The sequence below is a fragment of the Garra rufa genome, unplaced genomic scaffold, assembly GCF_049309525.1.
Source record: "Garra rufa unplaced genomic scaffold, GarRuf1.0 hap1_unplaced_002, whole genome shotgun sequence".
In the NCBI taxonomy this organism is placed as follows: domain Eukaryota; kingdom Metazoa; phylum Chordata; class Actinopteri; order Cypriniformes; family Cyprinidae; genus Garra; species Garra rufa.
The window spans coordinates 5,739,297-5,759,296 of record NW_027394277.1 but is presented as its reverse complement, the minus strand read 5'-3'; the positions used below and the strand labels follow the sequence as shown (position 1 = coordinate 5,759,296).

Below are 20,000 nucleotides of genomic sequence, written 5' to 3'. Positions count from 1 at the left end.
CTTTCTAAAAGCCAGCATATTATATAAATAGTGAAGAAAAGGCAAAAGCTTACAGCACCTGCTATTCCCAGGCGGTCTCCCATCCAAGTACTAACCAGGCCCGACGCTGCTTAGCTTCCGAGATCAGACGAGATCGGGCGCTCTCAGCGCGGTATGGCCATAAGCGAGGGCTGCTCCAAAAAGTGGGCTATTTAAAGATCAGCCTCCGTAAAAGCCAGCATATTATATAAATAGTGAAGAAAAGGCAAAAGCTTACAGCACCTGGTATTCCCAGGCGGTCTCCCATCCAAGTACTAACCAGGCCCGACGCTGCTTAGCTTCCGAGATCAGACGAGATCGGGCGCTCTCAGCGCGGTATGGCCATAAGCGAGGGCTGCTCCAAAAAGTGGGCTATTTAAAGATCAGCCTCCGTAAAAGCCAGCATATTATATAAATAGTGAAGAAAAGGCAAAAGCTTACAGCACCTGGTATTCCCAGGCGGTCTCCCATAAAAGTGTAACAATCGGCCTTATCAGCCGAGTTACAAGACTAAAATGGGGTCAGATTTAACTGTGAGAGATGACTAGTGGTTAAAAGAATGAGACATAAAAGAAAATTGGTTTAACCCTCTGGGGCCGACGGTCACGCCGGCGTGACCAACCTACTTTTTTTAAGATCAGCGCAAAAGACACTAAAAATGCTCTGTCAGTTTTAGTCATACAAATTAGAGATATACATCATTGGAAACTGTAAAGTGTGTACTTTTATTTGTGCACACTCACAGGAACAGCAGAAAGTTGTGCTTTTTTATTTAGAATAAAGAAAACAAACAGGGTGATTTCTGTTTTCTCTGTCTCCGCGAACTGCTTTTAGAAATGCGTTACTTAAATCATTCAAACTCGGTGAATACTCAGCACACAAACAGAAAAGTGGTATCTACTGAAAGCTTGAGATTTATGCTTTTAAACGAAGTAAGTTTGATCAAAAACCAATAATCTGTGATAAATTAATCTATATGAAACCAAGGAGATGTCTAGTCTATCCAGTTCCAACTAATTATCTCTAATGTGACCGCGCCCACTATCGCGAAATCTTTTGCCATGCAAATTAGCCATGTGCTGCAGGCGCGGCAAGGACCGGAGTATCTGTATGCGAGGAAACTCCCACATCACCGCAACAAAGCAACATGACTTCAAGTTCATCTTGGTTACAGTTTGTTCCTGAATTAAGATATGCTGTGAGGAATTAGACTTATATTTACCACGATCATAAGAAGGACGTGATGCGACGCAAACCCAACAGGAGGAGACATTTACATGAGTAAGTCTTACTTTCATTTTCCTACTAGCTTTCGCTGTTGTTTCCTTTGGCAAAACATGTACACATTTTACTAGTTAGACTTATTCCAAACTAAAATTCCTGACTTTATCAAATGAAACATTATGAAGTACGTTTGATTGCATTGCATCTCTCACGATGCCAGGATATTTATAATGTTCTAGAAAAACGATGTGATTATGACTGTGAGATGCATTTATGACGATATGTTTATGACTGTAGAATCATACTTTATTTATTTATTTTATTGTATAACAGTAGGGTGTAAAAGTAATATGAGTGCTTACACTGAATGTATGTTTACATCATGTTTATTAGTAATATAGTGCTAAACGATATTACATGTCCTTTTTTACATTAGTACAAATGCTAGAGTCTATGACTGTATACTGACAGATGATCCTGATATGATTTTTGTTTTGTTTTTGTAGTGATCTCAAACCTGCTCAAAAGATGAATCCTGCCCTCTTTCCCTTGAGTGCCTTCAAACTGTATTCCTCTGAGAGCACTAGAAACTTGAGATGTTCAACTACACTGATATTCTAGTGTAAAACAAGTTTTTGACTTTTTTTGTATTTTTTTTAAGTGCACACAAAATAGCAGGTAAGATTTACCTGTTTCATTTGTTGAACAGAATTCAGAAGAAGTTTTCAGAAATGCCACAAAGTCTGTGCACATCTGTGTGGTCAGATCAGGAAGCTCAATAATGTGTCTTTGACCTTCATTATGTATGTTTTGTTTATACAGTGTAGTAAATAAAATAAAAATAATCTAAAACTCCATTCTCTGAATCTTCTCACATTGTTTCTTGTTCTGCTAGTGAAGTCAGGCATTGATGGGGCCATTAGGGAGGGCTCTTTTGTCTCTCAGGTGTGAATTGCTAAATATTCATGGGCCATTGCCACACCTATGAATAATCCCTTTCGATCACAAAACATGTTTTATAAAATTTAAATCAATATATTGTTTTCTCTGAACGAGTGAACGAGATGATTTTCACATCATTTGGTTGAAAAAATTCTAACCTACGACATCCAATTATCTAAAGTCTTGTAAAGAAATGTCCTATAAGTCGTTCATGGCCTTATTTCAGTGACTTCAAAACTTTAGATTTTCAATAACCACGCATAAACATAGTTTTCTCAAAAACACAAACATGCACATTAATGTTGCTTGCATATTATTGTAGCCCAATATGTGCTGATTACAATGTAATCTGACTTTAACCATTCATATGTTTTTAAGATACTGAAAAAAGCACAAATGTCAGGGCATGTCAAAACTTCTTCAGGGCCCCAAAACACCTCAGACCCCAGAGGGTTAAATAGATTTGGTGTATTTACAAGGTTCACATAAAAGACTTTAAAACAACACGATAAAACTAGGTAAACTCTGTTAAAAGAATACAGTTCATTTGTCCATACCCTAAAAACAGGTAAACTCTGTTAAAAGAATACAGTTAATTTGTCCATACCCTAAAAACAGTCCAAGAACCCCAGTGTGTTGATAAGTCCAATGTGAGTGTCCACCAGTGTATATACAATCCACAGAAAGTGTAATCCAAAGTTTGCAGGTGGTGAATGGAAAGGTGAGCTCTAAAATTAGCAACTCCTCAATCCAACAGTTTGGTGACTGTCCTTTGTTTGTCATGCTGCTCTCTTATACAGTTGTACTTCCTGCTTCCTGTCATGTGTCTAGTCACATGACAGGCCAACCATCCATTTATTAAAGACACATACACTTAAAATGTTAAGAGTAATAAAATGGCCTAAAAAACATGTAAAACACTTAAAACTCTATAATACATGTAAATGATTGTAATAAATAGAGCGGTAAAACACGTCTTTCTAAAAGCCAGCATATTATATAAATAGTGAAGAAAAGGCAAAAGCTTACAGCACCTGGTATTCCCAGGCGGTCTCCCATCCAAGTACTAACCAGGCCCGACACTGCTTAGCTTCCGAGATCAGACGAGATCGGGCGCTCTCAGCGCGGTATGGCCATAAGCGAGGGCTGCTCCAAAAAGTGGGCTATTTAAAGATCAGCCTCCGTAAAAGCCAGCATATTATATAAATAGTGAAGAAAAGGCAAAAGCTTACAGCACCTGGTATTCCCAGGCGGTCTCCCATAAAAGTGTAACAATCGGCCTTATCAGCCGAGTTACAAGACTAAAATGGGGTCAGATTTAACTGTGAGAGATGACTAGTGGTTAAAAGAATGAGACATAAAAGAAAATTGGTTTAAATAGATTTGGTGTATTTACAAGGTTCACATAAAAGACTTTAAAACAACACGATAAAACTAGGTAAACTCTGTTAAAAGAATACAGTTCATTTGTCCATACCCTAAAAACAGGTAAACTCTGTTAAAAGAATACAGTTCATTTGTCCATACCCTAAAAACAGGTAAACTCTGTTAAAAGAATACAGTTCATTTGTCCATACCCTAAAAACAGTCCAAGAACCCCAGTGTGTTGATAAGTCCAATGTGAGTGTCCACCAGTGTATATACAATCCACAGAAAGTGTAATCCAAAGTTTGCAGGTGGTGAATGGAAAGGTGAGCTCTAAAATTAGCAACTCCTCAATCCAACAGTTTGGTGACTGTCCTTTGTTTGTCATGCTGCTCTCTTATACAGTTGTACTTCCTGCTTCCTGTCATGTGTCTAGTCACATGACAGGCCAACCATCCATTTATTAAAGACACATACACTTAAAATGTTAAGAGTAATAAAATGGCCTAAAAAACATGTAAAACACTTAAAACTCTATAATACATTTAAATGATTGTAATAAATAGAGCGGTAAAACACGTCTTTCTAAAAGCCAGCATATTATATAAATAGTGAAGAAAAGGCAAAAGCTTACAGCACCTAGTATTCCCAGACAGTCTCCCATCCAAGTACTAACCAGGCCCGACGCTGCTTAGCTTCCGAGATCAGACGAGATCGGGCGCTCTCAGCGCGGTATGGCCATAAGCGAGGGCTGCTCCAAAAAGTGGGCTATTTAAAGATCAGCCTCCGTAAAAGCCAGCATATTATATAAATAGTGAAGAAAAGGCAAAAGCTTACAGCACCTGGTATTCCCAGGCGGTCTCCCATCCAAGTACTAACCAGACCCGACGCTGCTTAGCTTCCGAGATCAGACGAGATCGGGCGCTCTCAGCGCGGTATGGCCATAAGCGAGGGCTGCTCCAAAAAGTGGGCTATTTAAAGATCAGCCTCCGTAAAAGCCAGCATATTATATAAATAGTGAAGAAAAGGCAAAAGCTTACAGCACCTGGTATTCCCAGGCGGTCTCCCATAAAAGTGTAACAATCGGCCTTATCAGCCGAGTTACAAGACTAAAATGGGGTCAGATTTAACTGTGAGAGATGACTAGTGGTTAAAAGAATGAGACATAAAAGAAAATTGGTTTAAATAGATTTGGTGTATTTACAAGGTTCACATAAAAGACTTTAAAACAACACGATAAAACTAGGTAAACTCTGTTAAAAGAATACAGTTCATTTGTCCATACCCTAAAAACAGGTAAACTCTGTTAAAAGAATACAGTTCATTTGTCCATACCCTAAAAACAGTCCAAGAACCCCAGTGTGTTGATAAGTCCAATGTGAGTGTCCACCAGTGTATATACAATCCACAGAAAGTGTAATTCAAAGTTTGCAGGTGGTGAATGGAAAGGTGAGCTCTAAAATTAGCAACTCCTCAATCCAACAGTTTGGTGACTGTCCTTTGTTTGTCATGCTGCTCTCTTATACAGTTGTACTTCCTGCTTCCTGTCATGTGTCTAGTCACATGACAGGCCAACCATCCATTTATTAAAGACACATACACTTAAAATGTTAAGAGTAATAAAATGGCCTAAAAAACATGTAAAACACTTAAAACTCTATAATACATGTAAATGATTGTAATAAATAGAGCGGTAAAACATGTCTTTCTAAAAGCCAGCATAATATATAAATAGTGAAGAAAAGGCAAAAGCTTACAGCACCTGGTATTCCCAGGCGGTCTCCCATCCAAGTACTAACCAGGCCCGACGCTGCTTAGCTTCCGAGATCAGACGAGATCGGGCGCTCTCAGCGCGGTATGGCCATAAGCGAGGGCTGCTCCAAAAAGTGGGCTATTTAAAGATCAGCCTCCGTAAAAGCCAGCATATTAAATAAATAGTGAAGAAAAGGCAAAAGCTTACAGCACCTGGTATTCCCAGGCGGTCTCCCATAAAAGTGTAACAATCGGCCTTATCAGCCGAGTTACAAGACTAAAATGGGGTCAGATTTAACTGTGAGAGATGACTAGTGGTTAAAAGAATGAGACATAAAAGAAAATTGGTTTAAATAGATTTGGTGTATTTACAAGGTTCACATAAAAGACTTTAAAACAACACGATAAAACTAGGTAAACTCTGTTAAAAGAATACAGTTCATTTGTCCATACCCTAAAAACAGGTAAACTCTGTTAAAAGAATACAGTTCATTTGTCCATACCCTAAAAACAGTCCAAGAACCCCAGTGTGTTGATAAGTCCAATGTGAGTGTCCACCAGTGTATATACAATCCACAGAAAGTGTAATCCAAAGTTTGCAGGTGGTGAATGGAAAGGTGAGCTCTAAAATTAGCAACTCCTCAATCCAACAGTTTGGTGACTGTCCTTTGTTTGTCATGCTGCTCTCTTATACAGTTGTACTTCCTGCTTCCTGTCATGTGTCTAGTCACATGACAGGCCAACCATCCATTTATTAAAGACACATACACTTAAAATGTTAAGAGTAATAAAATGGCCTAAAAAACATGTAAAACACTTAAAACTCTATAATACATTTAAATGATTGTAATAAATAGAGCGGTAAAACACGTCTTTCTAAAAGCCAGCATATTATATAAATAGTGAAGAAAAGGCAAAAGCTTACAGCACCTAGTATTCCCAGACAGTCTCCCATCCAAGTACTAACCAGGCCCGACGCTGCTTAGCTTCCGAGATCAGACGAGATCGGGCGCTCTCAGCGCGGTATGGCCATAAGCGAGGGCTGCTCCAAAAAGTGGGCTATTTAAAGATCAGCCTCCGTAAAAGCCAGCATATTATATAAATAGTGAAGAAAAGGCAAAAGCTTACAGCACCTGGTATTCCCAGGCGGTCTCCCATCCAAGTACTAACCAGACCCGACGCTGCTTAGCTTCCGAGATCAGACGAGATCGGGCGCTCTCAGCGCGGTATGGCCATAAGCGAGGGCTGCTCCAAAAAGTGAGCTATTTAAAGATCAGCCTCCGTAAAAGCCAGCATATTATATAAATAGTGAAGAAAAGGCAAAAGCTTACAGCACCTGGTATTCCCAGGCGGTCTCCCATAAAAGTGTAACAATCGGCCTTATCAGCCGAGTTACAAGACTAAAATGGGGTCAGATTTAACTGTGAGAGATGACTAGTGGTTAAAAGAATGAGACATAAAAGAAAATTGGTTTAAATAGATTTGGTGTATTTACAAGGTTCACATAAAAGACTTTAAAACAACACGATAAAACTAGGTAAACTCTGTTAAAAGAATACAGTTCATTTGTCCATACCCTAAAAACAGGTAAACTCTGTTAAAAGAATACAGTTCATTTGTCCATACCCTAAAAACAGTCCAAGAACCCCAGTGTGTTGATAAGTCCAATGTGAGTGTCCACCAGTGTATATACAATCCACAGAAAGTGTAATTCAAAGTTTGCAGGTGGTGAATGGAAAGGTGAGCTCTAAAATTAGCAACTCCTCAATCCAACAGTTTGGTGACTGTCCTTTGTTTGTCATGCTGCTCTCTTATACAGTTGTACTTCCTGCTTCCTGTCATGTGTCTAGTCACATGACAGGCCAACCATCCATTTATTAAAGACACATACACTTAAAATGTTAAGAGTAATAAAATGGCCTAAAAAACATGTAAAACACTTAAAACTCTATAATACATGTAAATGATTGTAATAAATAGAGCGGTAAAACATGTCTTTCTAAAAGCCAGCATAATATATAAATAGTGAAGAAAAGGCAAAAGCTTACAGCACCTGGTATTCCCAGGCGGTCTCCCATCCAAGTACTAACCAGGCCCGACGCTGCTTAGCTTCCGAGATCAGACGAGATCGGGCGCTCTCAGCGCGGTATGGCCATAAGCGAGGGCTGCTCCAAAAAGTGGGCTATTTAAAGATCAGCCTCCGTAAAAGCCAGCATATTAAATAAATAGTGAAGAAAAGGCAAAAGCTTACAGCACCTGGTATTCCCAGGCGGTCTCCCATAAAAGTGTAACAATCGGCCTTATCAGCCGAGTTACAAGACTAAAATGGGGTCAGATTTAACTGTGAGAGATGACTAGTGGTTAAAAGAATGAGACATAAAAGAAAATTGGTTTAAATAGATTTGGTGTATTTACAAGGTTCACATAAAAGACTTTAAAACAACACGATAAAACTAGGTAAACTCTGTTAAAAGAATACAGTTCATTTGTCCATACCCTAAAAACAGGTAAACTCTGTTAAAAGAATACAGTTAATTTGTCCATACCCTAAAAACAGTCCAAGAACCCCAGTGTGTTGATAAGTCCAATGTGAGTGTCCACCAGTGTATATACAATCCACAGAAAGTGTAATCCAAAGTTTGCAGGTGGTGAATGGAAAGGTGAGCTCTAAAATTAGCAACTCCTCAATCCAACAGTTTGGTGACTGTCCTTTGTTTGTCATGCTGCTCTCTTATACAGTTGTACTTCCTGCTTCCTGTCATGTGTCTAGTCACATGACAGGCCAACCATCCATTTATTAAAGACACATACACTTAAAATGTTAAGAGTAATAAAATGGCCTAAAAAACATGTAAAACACTTAAAACTCTATAATACATGTAAATGATTGTAATAAATAGAGCGGTAAAACACGTCTTTCTAAAAGCCAGCATATTATATAAATAGTGAAGAAAAGGCAAAAGCTTACAGCACCTGGTATTCCCAGGAGGTCTCCCATCCAAGTACTAACCAGGCCCGACGCTGCTTAGCTTCCGAGATCAGAGGAGATCGGGCGCTCTCAGCGCGGTATGGCCATAAGCGAGGGCTGTTCCAAAAAGTGGGCTATTTAAAGATCAGCCTCCGTAAAAGCCAGCATATTATATAAATAGTGAAGAAAAGGCAAAAGCTTACAGCACCTGGTATTCCCAGGCGGTCTCCCATCCAAGTACTAACCAGGCCCGACGCTGCTTAGCTTCCGAGATCAGACGAGATCGGGCGCTCTCAGCGCGGTATGGCCATAAGCGAGGGCTGCTCCAAAAAGTGGGCTATTTAAAGATCAGCCTCCGTAAAAGCCAGCATATTATATAAATAGTGAAGAAAAGGCAAAAGCTTACAGCACCTGGTATTCCCAGGCGGTCTCCCATAAAAGTGTAACAATCGGCCTTATCAGCCGAGTTACAAGACTAAAATGGGGTCAGATTTAACTGTGAGAGATGACTAGTGGTTAAAAGAATGAGACATAAAAGAAAATTGGTTTAAATAGATTTGGTGTATTTACAAGGTTCACATAAAAGACTTTAAAACAACACGATAAAACTAGGTAAACTCTGTTAAAAGAATACAGTTCATTTGTCCATACCCTAAAAACAGGTAAACTCTGTTAAAAGAATACAGTTCATTTGTCCATACCCTAAAAACAGTCCAAGAACCCCAGTGTGTTGATAAGTCCAATGTGAGTGTCCACCAGTGTATATACAATCCACAGAAAGTGTAATCCAAAGTTTGCAGGTGGTGAATGGAAAGGTGAGCTCTAAAATTAGCAACTCCTCAATCCAACAGTTTGGTGACTGTCCTTTGTTTGTCATGCTGCTCTCTTATACAGTTGTACTTCCTGCTTCCTGTCATGTGTCTAGTCACATGACAGGCCAACCATTCATTTATTAAAGACACATACACTTAAAATGTTAAGAGTAATAAAATGGCCTAAAAAACATGTAAAACACTTAAAACTCTATAATACATGTAAATGATTGTAATAAATAGAGCGGTAAAACACGTCTTTCTAAAAGCCAGCATATTATATAAATAGTGAAGAAAAGGCAAAAGCTTACAGCACCTGGTATTCCCAGGCGGTCTCCCATCCAAGTACTAACCAGGCCCGACGCTGCTTAGCTTCCGAGATCAGACGAGATCGGGCGCTCTCAGCGCGGTATGGCCATAAGCGAGGGCTGCTCCAAAAAGTGGGCTATTTAAAGATCAGCCTCCGTAAAAGCCAGCATATTATATAAATAGTGAAGAAAAGGCAAAAGCTTACAGCACCTGGTATTCCCAGGCGGTCTCCCATAAAAGTGTAACAATCGGCCTTATCAGCCGAGTTACAAGACTAAAATGGGGTCAGATTTAACTGTGAGAGATGACTAGTGGTTAAAAGAATGAGACATAAAAGAAAATTGGTTTAAATAGATTTGGTGTATTTACAAGGTTCACATAAAAGACTTTAAAACAACACGATAAAACTAGGTAAACTCTGTTAAAAGAATACAGTTCATTTGTCCATACCCTAAAAACAGGTAAACTCTGTTAAAAGAATACAGTTCATTTGTCCATACCCTAAAAACAGGTAAACTCTGTTAAAAGAATACAGTTCATTTGTCCATACCCTAAAAACAGTCCAAGAACCCCAGTGTGTTGATAAGTCCAATGTGAGTGTCCACCAGTGTATATACAATCCACAGAAAGTGTAATCCAAAGTTTGCAGGTGGTGAATGGAAAGGTGAGCTCTAAAATTAGCAACTCCTCAATCCAACAGTTTGGTGACTGTCCTTTGTTTGTCATGCTGCTCTCTTATACAGTTGTACTTCCTGCTTCCTGTCATGTGTCTAGTCACATGACAGGCCAACCATCCATTTATTAAAGACACATACACTTAAAATGTTAAGAGTAATAAAATGGCCTAAAAAACATGTAAAACACTTAAAACTCTATAATACATTTAAATGATTGTAATAAATAGAGCGGTAAAACACGTCTTTCTAAAAGCCAGCATATTATATAAATAGTGAAGAAAAGGCAAAAGCTTACAGCACCTAGTATTCCCAGACAGTCTCCCATCCAAGTACTAACCAGGCCCGACGCTGCTTAGCTTCCGAGATCAGACGAGATCGGGCGCTCTCAGCGCGGTATGGCCATAAGCGAGGGCTGCTCCAAAAAGTGGGCTATTTAAAGATCAGCCTCCGTAAAAGCCAGCATATTATATAAATAGTGAAGAAAAGGCAAAAGCTTACAGCACCTGGTATTCCCAGGCGGTCTCCCATCCAAGTACTAACCAGACCCGACGCTGCTTAGCTTCCGAGATCAGACGAGATCGGGCGCTCTCAGCGCGGTATGGCCATAAGCGAGGGCTGCTCCAAAAAGTGGGCTATTTAAAGATCAGCCTCCGTAAAAGCCAGCATATTATATAAATAGTGAAGAAAAGGCAAAAGCTTACAGCACCTGGTATTCCCAGGCGGTCTCCCATAAAAGTGTAACAATCGGCCTTATCAGCCGAGTTACAAGACTAAAATGGGGTCAGATTTAACTGTGAGAGATGACTAGTGGTTAAAAGAATGAGACATAAAAGAAAATTGGTTTAAATAGATTTGGTGTATTTACAAGGTTCACATAAAAGACTTTAAAACAACACGATAAAACTAGGTAAACTCTGTTAAAAGAATACAGTTCATTTGTCCATACCCTAAAAACAGGTAAACTCTTTTAAAAGAATACAGTTCATTTGTCCATACCCTAAAAACAGTCCAAGAACCCCAGTGTGTTGATAAGTCCAATGTGAGTGTCCACCAGTGTATATACAATCCACAGAAAGTGTAATTCAAAGTTTGCAGGTGGTGAATGGAAAGGTGAGCTCTAAAATTAGCAACTCCTCAATCCAACAGTTTGGTGACTGTCCTTTGTTTGTCATGCTGCTCTCTTATACAGTTGTACTTCCTGCTTCCTGTCATGTGTCTAGTCACATGACAGGCCAACCATCCATTTATTAAAGACACATACACTTAAAATGTTAAGAGTAATAAAATGGCCTAAAAAACATGTAAAACACTTAAAACTCTATAATACATGTAAATGATTGTAATAAATAGAGCGGTAAAACATGTCTTTCTAAAAGCCAGCATAATATATAAATAGTGAAGAAAAGGCAAAAGCTTACAGCACCTGGTATTCCCAGGCGGTCTCCCATCCAAGTACTAACCAGGCCCGACGCTGCTTAGCTTCCGAGATCAGACGAGATCGGGCGCTCTCAGCGCGGTATGGCCATAAGCGAGGGCTGCTCCAAAAAGTGGGCTATTTAAAGATCAGCCTCCGTAAAAGCCAGCATATTAAATAAATAGTGAAGAAAAGGCAAAAGCTTACAGCACCTGGTATTCCCAGGCGGTCTCCCATAAAAGTGTAACAATCGGCCTTATCAGCCGAGTTACAAGACTAAAATGGGGTCAGATTTAACTGTGAGAGATGACTAGTGGTTAAAAGAATGAGACATAAAAGAAAATTGGTTTAAATAGATTTGGTGTATTTACAAGGTTCACATAAAAGACTTTAAAACAACACGATAAAACTAGGTAAACTCTGTTAAAAGAATACAGTTCATTTGTCCATACCCTAAAAACAGGTAAACTCTGTTAAAAGAATACAGTTCATTTGTCCATACCCTAAAAACAGTCCAAGAACCCCAGTGTGTTGATAAGTCCAATGTGAGTGTCCACCAGTGTATATACAATCCACAGAAAGTGTAATCCAAAGTTTGCAGGTGGTGAATGGAAAGGTGAGCTCTAAAATTAGCAACTCCTCAATCCAACAGTTTGGTGACTGTCCTTTGTTTGTCATGCTGCTCTCTTATACAGTTGTACTTCCTGCTTCCTGTCATGTGTCTAGTCACATGACAGGCCAACCATCCATTTATTAAAGACACATACACTTAAAATGTTAAGAGTAATAAAATGGCCTAAAAAACATGTAAAACACTTAAAACTCTATAATACATTTAAATGATTGTAATAAATAGAGCGGTAAAACACGTCTTTCTAAAAGCCAGCATATTATATAAATAGTGAAGAAAAGGCAAAAGCTTACAGCACCTAGTATTCCCAGACAGTCTCCCATCCAAGTACTAACCAGGCCCGACGCTGCTTAGCTTCCGAGATCAGACGAGATCGGGCGCTCTCAGCGCGGTATGGCCATAAGCGAGGGCTGCTCCAAAAAGTGGGCTATTTAAAGATCAGCCTCCGTAAAAGCCAGCATATTATATAAATAGTGAAGAAAAGGCAAAAGCTTACAGCACCTGGTATTCCCAGGCGGTCTCCCATCCAAGTACTAACCAGACCCGACGCTGCTTAGCTTCCGAGATCAGACGAGATCGGGCGCTCTCAGCGCGGTATGGCCATAAGCGAGGGCTGCTCCAAAAAGTGGGCTATTTAAAGATCAGCCTCCGTAAAAGCCAGCATATTATATAAATAGTGAAGAAAAGGCAAAAGCTTACAGCACCTGGTATTCCCAGGCGGTCTCCCATAAAAGTGTAACAATCGGCCTTATCAGCCGAGTTACAAGACTAAAATGGGGTCAGATTTAACTGTGAGAGATGACTAGTGGTTAAAAGAATGAGACATAAAAGAAAATTGGTTTAAATAGATTTGGTGTATTTACAAGGTTCACATAAAAGACTTTAAAACAACACGATAAAACTAGGTAAACTCTGTTAAAAGAATACAGTTCATTTGTCCATACCCTAAAAACAGGTAAACTCTGTTAAAAGAATACAGTTCATTTGTCCATACCCTAAAAACAGTCCAAGAACCCCAGTGTGTTGATAAGTCCAATGTGAGTGTCCACCAGTGTATATACAATCCACAGAAAGTGTAATTCAAAGTTTGCAGGTGGTGAATGGAAAGGTGAGCTCTAAAATTAGCAACTCCTCAATCCAACAGTTTGGTGACTGTCCTTTGTTTGTCATGCTGCTCTCTTATACAGTTGTACTTCCTGCTTCCTGTCATGTGTCTAGTCACATGACAGGCCAACCATCCATTTATTAAAGACACATACACTTAAAATGTTAAGAGTAATAAAATGGCCTAAAAAACATGTAAAACACTTAAAACTCTATAATACATGTAAATGATTGTAATAAATAGAGCGGTAAAACATGTCTTTCTAAAAGCCAGCATAATATATAAATAGTGAAGAAAAGGCAAAAGCTTACAGCACCTGGTATTCCCAGGCGGTCTCCCATCCAAGTACTAACCAGGCCCGACGCTGCTTAGCTTCCGAGATCAGACGAGATCGGGCGCTCTCAGCGCGGTATGGCCATAAGCGAGGGCTGCTCCAAAAAGTGGGCTATTTAAAGATCAGCCTCCGTAAAAGCCAGCATATTAAATAAATAGTGAAGAAAAGGCAAAAGCTTACAGCACCTGGTATTCCCAGGCGGTCTCCCATAAAAGTGTAACAATCGGCCTTATCAGCCGAGTTACAAGACTAAAATGGGGTCAGATTTAACTGTGAGAGATGACTAGTGGTTAAAAGAATGAGACATAAAAGAAAATTGGTTTAAATAGATTTGGTGTATTTACAAGGTTCACATAAAAGACTTTAAAACAACACGATAAAACTAGGTAAACTCTGTTAAAAGAATACAGTTCATTTGTCCATACCCTAAAAACAGGTAAACTCTGTTAAAAGAATACAGTTAATTTGTCCATACCCTAAAAACAGTCCAAGAACCCCAGTGTGTTGATAAGTCCAATGTGAGTGTCCACCAGTGTATATACAATCCACAGAAAGTGTAATCCAAAGTTTGCAGGTGGTGAATGGAAAGGTGAGCTCTAAAATTAGCAACTCCTCAATCCAACAGTTTGGTGACTGTCCTTTGTTTGTCATGCTGCTCTCTTATACAGTTGTACTTCCTGCTTCCTGTCATGTGTCTAGTCACATGACAGGCCAACCATCCATTTATTAAAGACACATACACTTAAAATGTTAAGAGTAATAAAATGGCCTAAAAAACATGTAAAACACTTAAAACTCTATAATACATGTAAATGATTGTAATAAATAGAGCGGTAAAACACGTCTTTCTAAAAGCCAGCATATTATATAAATAGTGAAGAAAAGGCAAAAGCTTACAGCACCTGGTATTCCCAGGAGGTCTCCCATCCAAGTACTAACCAGGCCCGACGCTGCTTAGCTTCCGAGATCAGAGGAGATCGGGCGCTCTCAGCGCGGTATGGCCATAAGCGAGGGCTGTTCCAAAAAGTGGGCTATTTAAAGATCAGCCTCCGTAAAAGCCAGCATATTATATAAATAGTGAAGAAAAGGCAAAAGCTTACAGCACCTGGTATTCCCAGGCGGTCTCCCATCCAAGTACTAACCAGGCCCGACGCTGCTTAGCTTCCGAGATCAGACGAGATCGGGCGCTCTCAGCGCGGTATGGCCATAAGCGAGGGCTGCTCCAAAAAGTGGGCTATTTAAAGATCAGCCTCCGTAAAAGCCAGCATATTATATAAATAGTGAAGAAAAGGCAAAAGCTTACAGCACCTGGTATTCCCAGGCGGTCTCCCATAAAAGTGTAACAATCGGCCTTATCAGCCGAGTTACAAGACTAAAATGGGGTCAGATTTAACTGTGAGAGATGACTAGTGGTTAAAAGAATGAGACATAAAAGAAAATTGGTTTAAATAGATTTGGTGTATTTACAAGGTTCACATAAAAGACTTTAAAACAACACGATAAAACTAGGTAAACTCTGTTAAAAGAATACAGTTCATTTGTCCATACCCTAAAAACAGGTAAACTCTGTTAAAAGAATACAGTTCATTTGTCCATACCCTAAAAACAGTCCAAGAACCCCAGTGTGTTGATAAGTCCAATGTGAGTGTCCACCAGTGTATATACAATCCACAGAAAGTGTAATCCAAAGTTTGCAGGTGGTGAATGGAAAGGTGAGCTCTAAAATTAGCAACTCCTCAATCCAACAGTTTGGTGACTGTCCTTTGTTTGTCATGCTGCTCTCTTATACAGTTGTACTTCCTGCTTCCTGTCATGTGTCTAGTCACATGACAGGCCAACCATCCATTTATTAAAGACACATACACTTAAAATGTTAAGAGTAATAAAATGGCCTAAAAAACATGTAAAACACTTAAAACTCTATAATACATGTAAATGATTGTAATAAATAGAGCGGTAAAACACGTCTTTCTAAAAGCCAGCATATTATATAAATAGTGAAGAAAAGGCAAAAGCTTACAGCACCTGGTATTCCCAGGCGGTCTCCCATCCAAGTACTAACCAGGCCCGACGCTGCTTAGCTTCCGAGATCAGACGAGATCGGGCGCTCACAGCGCGGTATGGCCATAAGCGAGGGCTGCTCCAAAAAGTGGGCTATTTAAAGATCAGCCTCCGTAAAAGCCAGCATATTATATAAATAGTGAAGAAAAGGCAAAAGCTTACAGCACCTGGTATTCCCAGGCGGTCTCCCATAAAAGTGTAACAATCGGCCTTATCAGCCGAGTTACAAGACTAAAATGGGGTCAGATTTAACTGTGAGAGATGACTAGTGGTTAAAAGAATGAGACATAAAAGAAAATTGGTTTAAATAGATTTGGTGTATTTACAAGGTTCACATACAAGACTTTAAAACAACACGATAAAACTAGGTAAACTCTGTTAAAAGAATACAGTTCATTTGTCCATACCCTAAAAACAGGTAAACTCTGTTAAAAGAATACAGTTCATTTGTCCATACCCTAAAAACAGTCCAAGAACCCCAGTGTGTTGATAAGTCCAATGTGAGTGTCCACCAGTGTATATACAATCCACAGAAAGTGTAATCCAAAGTTTGCAGGTGGTGAATGGAAAGGTGAGCTCTAAAATTAGCAACTCCTCAATCCAACAGTTTGGTGACTGTCCTTTGTTTGTCATGCTGCTCTCTTATACAGTTGTACTTCCTGCTTCCTGTCATGTGTCTAGTCACATGACAGGCCAACCATCCATTTATTAAAGACACATACACTTAAAATGTTAAGAGTAATAAAATGGCCTAAAAAACATGTAAAACACTTAAAACTCTATAATACATGTAAATGATTGTAATAAATAGAGCGGTAAAACACGTCTTTCTAAAAGCCAGCATATTATATAAATAGTGAAGAAAAGGCAAAAGCTTACAGCACCTGGTATTCCCAGGCGGTCTCCCATCCAAGTACTAACCAGGCCCGACGCTGCTTAGCTTCCGAGATCAGACGAGATCGGGCGCTCTCAGCGTGGTATGGCCATAAGCGAGGGCTGCTCCAAAAAGTGGGCTATTTAAAGATCAGCCTCCGTAAAAGCCAGCATATTAAATAAATAGTGAAGAAAAGGCAAAAGCTTACAGCACCTGGTATTCCCAGGCGGTCTCCCATAAAAGTGTAACAATCGGCCTTATCAGCCGAGTTACAAGACTAAAATGGGGTCAGATTTAACTGTGAGAGATGACTAGTGGTTAAAAGAATGAGACATAAAAGAAAATTGGTTTAAATAGATTTGGTGTATTTACAAGGTTCACATAAAAGACTTTAAAACAACACGATAAAACTAGGTAAACTCTGTTAAAAGAATACAGTTCATTTGTCCATACCCTAAAAACAGGTAAACTCTGTTAAAAGAATACAGTTAATTTGTCCATACCCTAAAAACAGTCCAAGAACCCCAGTGTGTTGATAAGTCCAATGTGAGTGTCCACCAGTGTATATACAATCCACAGAAAGTGTAATCCAAAGTTTGCAGGTGGTGAATGGAAAGGTGAGCTCTAAAATTAGCAACTCCTCAATCCAACAGTTTGGTGACTGTCCTTTGTTTGTCATGCTGCTCTCTTATACAGTTGTACTTCCTGCTTCCTGTCATGTGTCTAGTCACATGACAGGCCAACCATCCATTTATTAAAGACACATACACTTAAAATGTTAAGAGTAATAAAATGGCCTAAAAAACATGTAAAACACTTAAAACTCTATAATACATGTAAATGATTGTAATAAATAGAGCGGTAAAACACGTCTTTCTAAAAGCCAGCATATTATATAAATAGTGAAGAAAAGGCAAAAGCTTACAGCACCTGGTATTCCCAGGAGGTCTCCCATCCAAGTACTAACCAGGCCCGACGCTGCTTAGCTTCCGAGATCAGAGGAGATCGGGCGCTCTCAGCGCGGTATGGCCATAAGCGAGGGCTGTTCCAAAAAGTGGGCTATTTAAAGATCAGCCTCCGTAAAAGCCAGCATATTATATAAATAGTGAAGAAAAGGCAAAAGCTTACAGCACCTGGTATTCCCAGGCGGTCTCCCATCCAAGTACTAACCAGGCCCGACGCTGCTTAGCTTCCGAGATCAGACGAGATCGGGCGCTCTCAGCGCGGTATGGCCATAAGCGAGGGCTGCTCCAAAAAGTGGGCTATTTAAAGATCAGCCTCCGTAAAAGCCAGCATATTATATAAATAGTGAAGAAAAGGCAAAAGCTTACAGCACCTGGTATTCCCAGGCGGTCTCCCATAAAAGTGTAACAATCGGCCTTATCAGCCGAGTTACAAGACTAAAATGGGGTCAGATTTAACTGTGAGAGATGACTAGTGGTTAAAAGAATGAGACATAAAAGAAAATTGGTTTAAATAGATTTGGTGTATTTACAAGGTTCACATAAAAGACTTTAAAACAACACGATAAAACTAGGTAAACTCTGTTAAAAGAATACAGTTCATTTGTCCATACCCTAAAAACAGGTAAACTCTGTTAAAAGAATACAGTTCATTTGTCCATACCCTAAAAACAGTCCAAGAACCCCAGTGTGTTGATAAGTCCAATGTGAGTGTCCACCAGTGTATATACAATCCACAGAAAGTGTAATCCAAAGTTTGCAGGTGGTGAATGGAAAGGTGAGCTCTAAAATTAGCAACTCCTCAATCCAACAGTTTGGTGACTGTCCTTTGTTTGTCATGCTGCTCTCTTATACAGTTGTACTTCCTGCTTCCTGTCATGTGTCTAGTCACATGACAGGCCAACCATCCATTTATTAAAGACACATACACTTAAAATGTTAAGAGTAATAAAATGGCCTAAAAAACATGTAAAACACTTAAAACTCTATAATACATGTAAATGATTGTAATAAATAGAGCGGTAAAACACGTCTTTCTAAAAGCCAGCATATTATATAAATAGTGAAGAAAAGGCAAAAGCTTACAGCACCTGGTATTCCCAGGCGGTCTCCCATCCAAGTACTAACCAGGCCCGACGCTGCTTAGCTTCCGAGATCAGACGAGATCGGGCGCTCACAGCGCGGTATGGCCATAAGCGAGGGCTGCTCCAAAAAGTGGGCTATTTAAAGATCAGCCTCCGTAAAAGCCAGCATATTATATAAATAGTGAAGAAAAGGCAAAAGCTTACAGCACCTGGTATTCCCAGGCGGTCTCCCATAAAAGTGTAACAATCGGCCTTATCAGCCGAGTTACAAGACTAAAATGGGGTCAGATTTAACTGTGAGAGATGACTAGTGGTTAAAAGAATGAGACATAAAAGAAAATTGGTTTAAATAGATTTGGTGTATTTACAAGGTTCACATACAAGACTTTAAAACAACACGATAAAACTAGGTAAACTCTGTTAAAAGAATACAGTTCATTTGTCCATACCCTAAAAACAGGTAAACTCTGTTAAAAGAATACAGTTCATTTGTCCATACCCTAAAAACAGTCCAAGAACCCCAGTGTGTTGATAAGTCCAATGTGAGTGTCCACCAGTGTATATACAATCCACAGAAAGTGTAATCCAAAGTTTGCAGGTGGTGAATGGAAAGGTGAGCTCTAAAATTAGCAACTCCTCAATCCAACAGTTTGGTGACTGTCCTTTGTTTGTCATGCTGCTCTCTTATACAGTTGTACTTCCTGCTTCCTGTCATGTGTCTAGTCACATGACAGGCCAACCATCCATTTATTAAAGACACATACACTTAAAATGTTAAGAGTAATAAAATGGCCTAAAAAACATGTAAAACACTTAAAACTCTATAATACATGTAAATGATTGTAATAAATAGAGCGGTAAAACACGTCTTTCTAAAAGCCAGCATATTATATAAATAGTGAAGAAAAGGCAAAAGCTTACAGCACCTGGTATTCCCAGGCGGTCTCCCATCCAAGTACTAACCAGGCCCGACGCTGCTTAGCTTCCGAGATCAGACGAGATCGGGCGCTCTCAGCGCGGTATGGCCATAAGCGAGGGCTGCTCCAAAAAGTGGGCTATTTAAAGATCAGCCTCCGTAAAAGCCAGCATATTATATAAATAGTGAAGAAAAGGCAAAAGCTTACAGCACCTGGTATTCCCAGGCGGTCTCCCATAAAAGTGTAGCAATCGGCCTTATCAGCCGAGTTACAAGACTAAAATGGGGTCAGATTTAACTGTGAGAGATGACTAGTGGTTAAAAGAATGAGACATAAAAGAAAATTGGTTTAAATAGATTTGGTGTATTTACAAGGTTCACATAAAAGACTTTAAAACAACACGATAAAACTAGGTAAACTCTGTTAAAAGAATACAGTTCATTTGTCCATACCCTAAAAACAGGTAAACTCTGTTAAAAGAATACAGTTCATTTGTCCATACCCTAAAAACAGTCCAAGAACCCCAGTGTGTTGATAAGTCCAATGTGAG

The 20,000-nt window shown here is 39.4% G+C and overlaps 26 non-coding genes across 26 annotated transcripts; all 26 read right to left on the bottom strand.

The window, feature by feature from the left end:
• Window positions 1-46: 46 nt before the first annotated feature.
• LOC141306672 (5S ribosomal RNA) lies at window positions 47-165 on the bottom strand. Its single transcript, XR_012345630.1, has one exon. It is a non-coding gene; the product is annotated as a 5S ribosomal RNA (ribosomal RNA).
• Window positions 166-249: 84 nt separating this feature from the next.
• On the bottom strand, window positions 250-368 carry LOC141305833 (5S ribosomal RNA). The gene has a single exon (XR_012344796.1). It is a non-coding gene; the product is annotated as a 5S ribosomal RNA (ribosomal RNA).
• Window positions 369-3,206: 2,838 nt separating this feature from the next.
• On the bottom strand, window positions 3,207-3,325 carry LOC141305565 (5S ribosomal RNA). The gene has a single exon (XR_012344530.1). It is a non-coding gene; the product is annotated as a 5S ribosomal RNA (ribosomal RNA).
• An 851-nt stretch (window positions 3,326-4,176) lies between these two features.
• LOC141307446 (5S ribosomal RNA) lies at window positions 4,177-4,295 on the bottom strand. The gene has a single exon (XR_012346400.1). It is a non-coding gene; the product is annotated as a 5S ribosomal RNA (ribosomal RNA).
• Window positions 4,296-4,379: 84 nt separating this feature from the next.
• LOC141306653 (5S ribosomal RNA) lies at window positions 4,380-4,498 on the bottom strand. The gene has a single exon (XR_012345611.1). It is a non-coding gene; the product is annotated as a 5S ribosomal RNA (ribosomal RNA).
• An 801-nt stretch (window positions 4,499-5,299) lies between these two features.
• LOC141305821 (5S ribosomal RNA) lies at window positions 5,300-5,418 on the bottom strand. Its single transcript, XR_012344784.1, has one exon. It is a non-coding gene; the product is annotated as a 5S ribosomal RNA (ribosomal RNA).
• Window positions 5,419-6,219: 801 nt separating this feature from the next.
• LOC141307445 (5S ribosomal RNA) lies at window positions 6,220-6,338 on the bottom strand. Its single transcript, XR_012346399.1, has one exon. It is a non-coding gene; the product is annotated as a 5S ribosomal RNA (ribosomal RNA).
• An 84-nt stretch (window positions 6,339-6,422) lies between these two features.
• On the bottom strand, window positions 6,423-6,541 carry LOC141306652 (5S ribosomal RNA). Its single transcript, XR_012345610.1, has one exon. It is a non-coding gene; the product is annotated as a 5S ribosomal RNA (ribosomal RNA).
• Window positions 6,542-7,342: 801 nt separating this feature from the next.
• On the bottom strand, window positions 7,343-7,461 carry LOC141305809 (5S ribosomal RNA). Its single transcript, XR_012344772.1, has one exon. It is a non-coding gene; the product is annotated as a 5S ribosomal RNA (ribosomal RNA).
• An 801-nt stretch (window positions 7,462-8,262) lies between these two features.
• LOC141305522 (5S ribosomal RNA) lies at window positions 8,263-8,381 on the bottom strand. Its single transcript, XR_012344487.1, has one exon. It is a non-coding gene; the product is annotated as a 5S ribosomal RNA (ribosomal RNA).
• Window positions 8,382-8,465: 84 nt separating this feature from the next.
• LOC141305796 (5S ribosomal RNA) lies at window positions 8,466-8,584 on the bottom strand. Its single transcript, XR_012344760.1, has one exon. It is a non-coding gene; the product is annotated as a 5S ribosomal RNA (ribosomal RNA).
• Window positions 8,585-9,385: 801 nt separating this feature from the next.
• LOC141305784 (5S ribosomal RNA) lies at window positions 9,386-9,504 on the bottom strand. Its single transcript, XR_012344747.1, has one exon. It is a non-coding gene; the product is annotated as a 5S ribosomal RNA (ribosomal RNA).
• An 851-nt stretch (window positions 9,505-10,355) lies between these two features.
• Window positions 10,356-10,474, bottom strand: LOC141307444 (5S ribosomal RNA). The gene has a single exon (XR_012346397.1). It is a non-coding gene; the product is annotated as a 5S ribosomal RNA (ribosomal RNA).
• Window positions 10,475-10,558: 84 nt separating this feature from the next.
• On the bottom strand, window positions 10,559-10,677 carry LOC141306651 (5S ribosomal RNA). The gene has a single exon (XR_012345609.1). It is a non-coding gene; the product is annotated as a 5S ribosomal RNA (ribosomal RNA).
• An 801-nt stretch (window positions 10,678-11,478) lies between these two features.
• On the bottom strand, window positions 11,479-11,597 carry LOC141305772 (5S ribosomal RNA). The gene has a single exon (XR_012344735.1). It is a non-coding gene; the product is annotated as a 5S ribosomal RNA (ribosomal RNA).
• An 801-nt stretch (window positions 11,598-12,398) lies between these two features.
• Window positions 12,399-12,517, bottom strand: LOC141307442 (5S ribosomal RNA). The gene has a single exon (XR_012346395.1). It is a non-coding gene; the product is annotated as a 5S ribosomal RNA (ribosomal RNA).
• Window positions 12,518-12,601: 84 nt separating this feature from the next.
• LOC141306650 (5S ribosomal RNA) lies at window positions 12,602-12,720 on the bottom strand. Its single transcript, XR_012345608.1, has one exon. It is a non-coding gene; the product is annotated as a 5S ribosomal RNA (ribosomal RNA).
• Window positions 12,721-13,521: 801 nt separating this feature from the next.
• LOC141305760 (5S ribosomal RNA) lies at window positions 13,522-13,640 on the bottom strand. Its single transcript, XR_012344723.1, has one exon. It is a non-coding gene; the product is annotated as a 5S ribosomal RNA (ribosomal RNA).
• An 801-nt stretch (window positions 13,641-14,441) lies between these two features.
• On the bottom strand, window positions 14,442-14,560 carry LOC141305521 (5S ribosomal RNA). The gene has a single exon (XR_012344486.1). It is a non-coding gene; the product is annotated as a 5S ribosomal RNA (ribosomal RNA).
• An 84-nt stretch (window positions 14,561-14,644) lies between these two features.
• Window positions 14,645-14,763, bottom strand: LOC141305747 (5S ribosomal RNA). Its single transcript, XR_012344710.1, has one exon. It is a non-coding gene; the product is annotated as a 5S ribosomal RNA (ribosomal RNA).
• Window positions 14,764-15,564: 801 nt separating this feature from the next.
• Window positions 15,565-15,683, bottom strand: LOC141305478 (5S ribosomal RNA). Its single transcript, XR_012344443.1, has one exon. It is a non-coding gene; the product is annotated as a 5S ribosomal RNA (ribosomal RNA).
• Window positions 15,684-16,484: 801 nt separating this feature from the next.
• Window positions 16,485-16,603, bottom strand: LOC141308245 (5S ribosomal RNA). The gene has a single exon (XR_012347168.1). It is a non-coding gene; the product is annotated as a 5S ribosomal RNA (ribosomal RNA).
• Window positions 16,604-17,404: 801 nt separating this feature from the next.
• Window positions 17,405-17,523, bottom strand: LOC141305520 (5S ribosomal RNA). Its single transcript, XR_012344485.1, has one exon. It is a non-coding gene; the product is annotated as a 5S ribosomal RNA (ribosomal RNA).
• Window positions 17,524-17,607: 84 nt separating this feature from the next.
• Window positions 17,608-17,726, bottom strand: LOC141305734 (5S ribosomal RNA). The gene has a single exon (XR_012344698.1). It is a non-coding gene; the product is annotated as a 5S ribosomal RNA (ribosomal RNA).
• An 801-nt stretch (window positions 17,727-18,527) lies between these two features.
• On the bottom strand, window positions 18,528-18,646 carry LOC141305476 (5S ribosomal RNA). Its single transcript, XR_012344441.1, has one exon. It is a non-coding gene; the product is annotated as a 5S ribosomal RNA (ribosomal RNA).
• Window positions 18,647-19,447: 801 nt separating this feature from the next.
• On the bottom strand, window positions 19,448-19,566 carry LOC141305722 (5S ribosomal RNA). The gene has a single exon (XR_012344686.1). It is a non-coding gene; the product is annotated as a 5S ribosomal RNA (ribosomal RNA).
• Window positions 19,567-20,000: the final 434 nt, after the last annotated feature.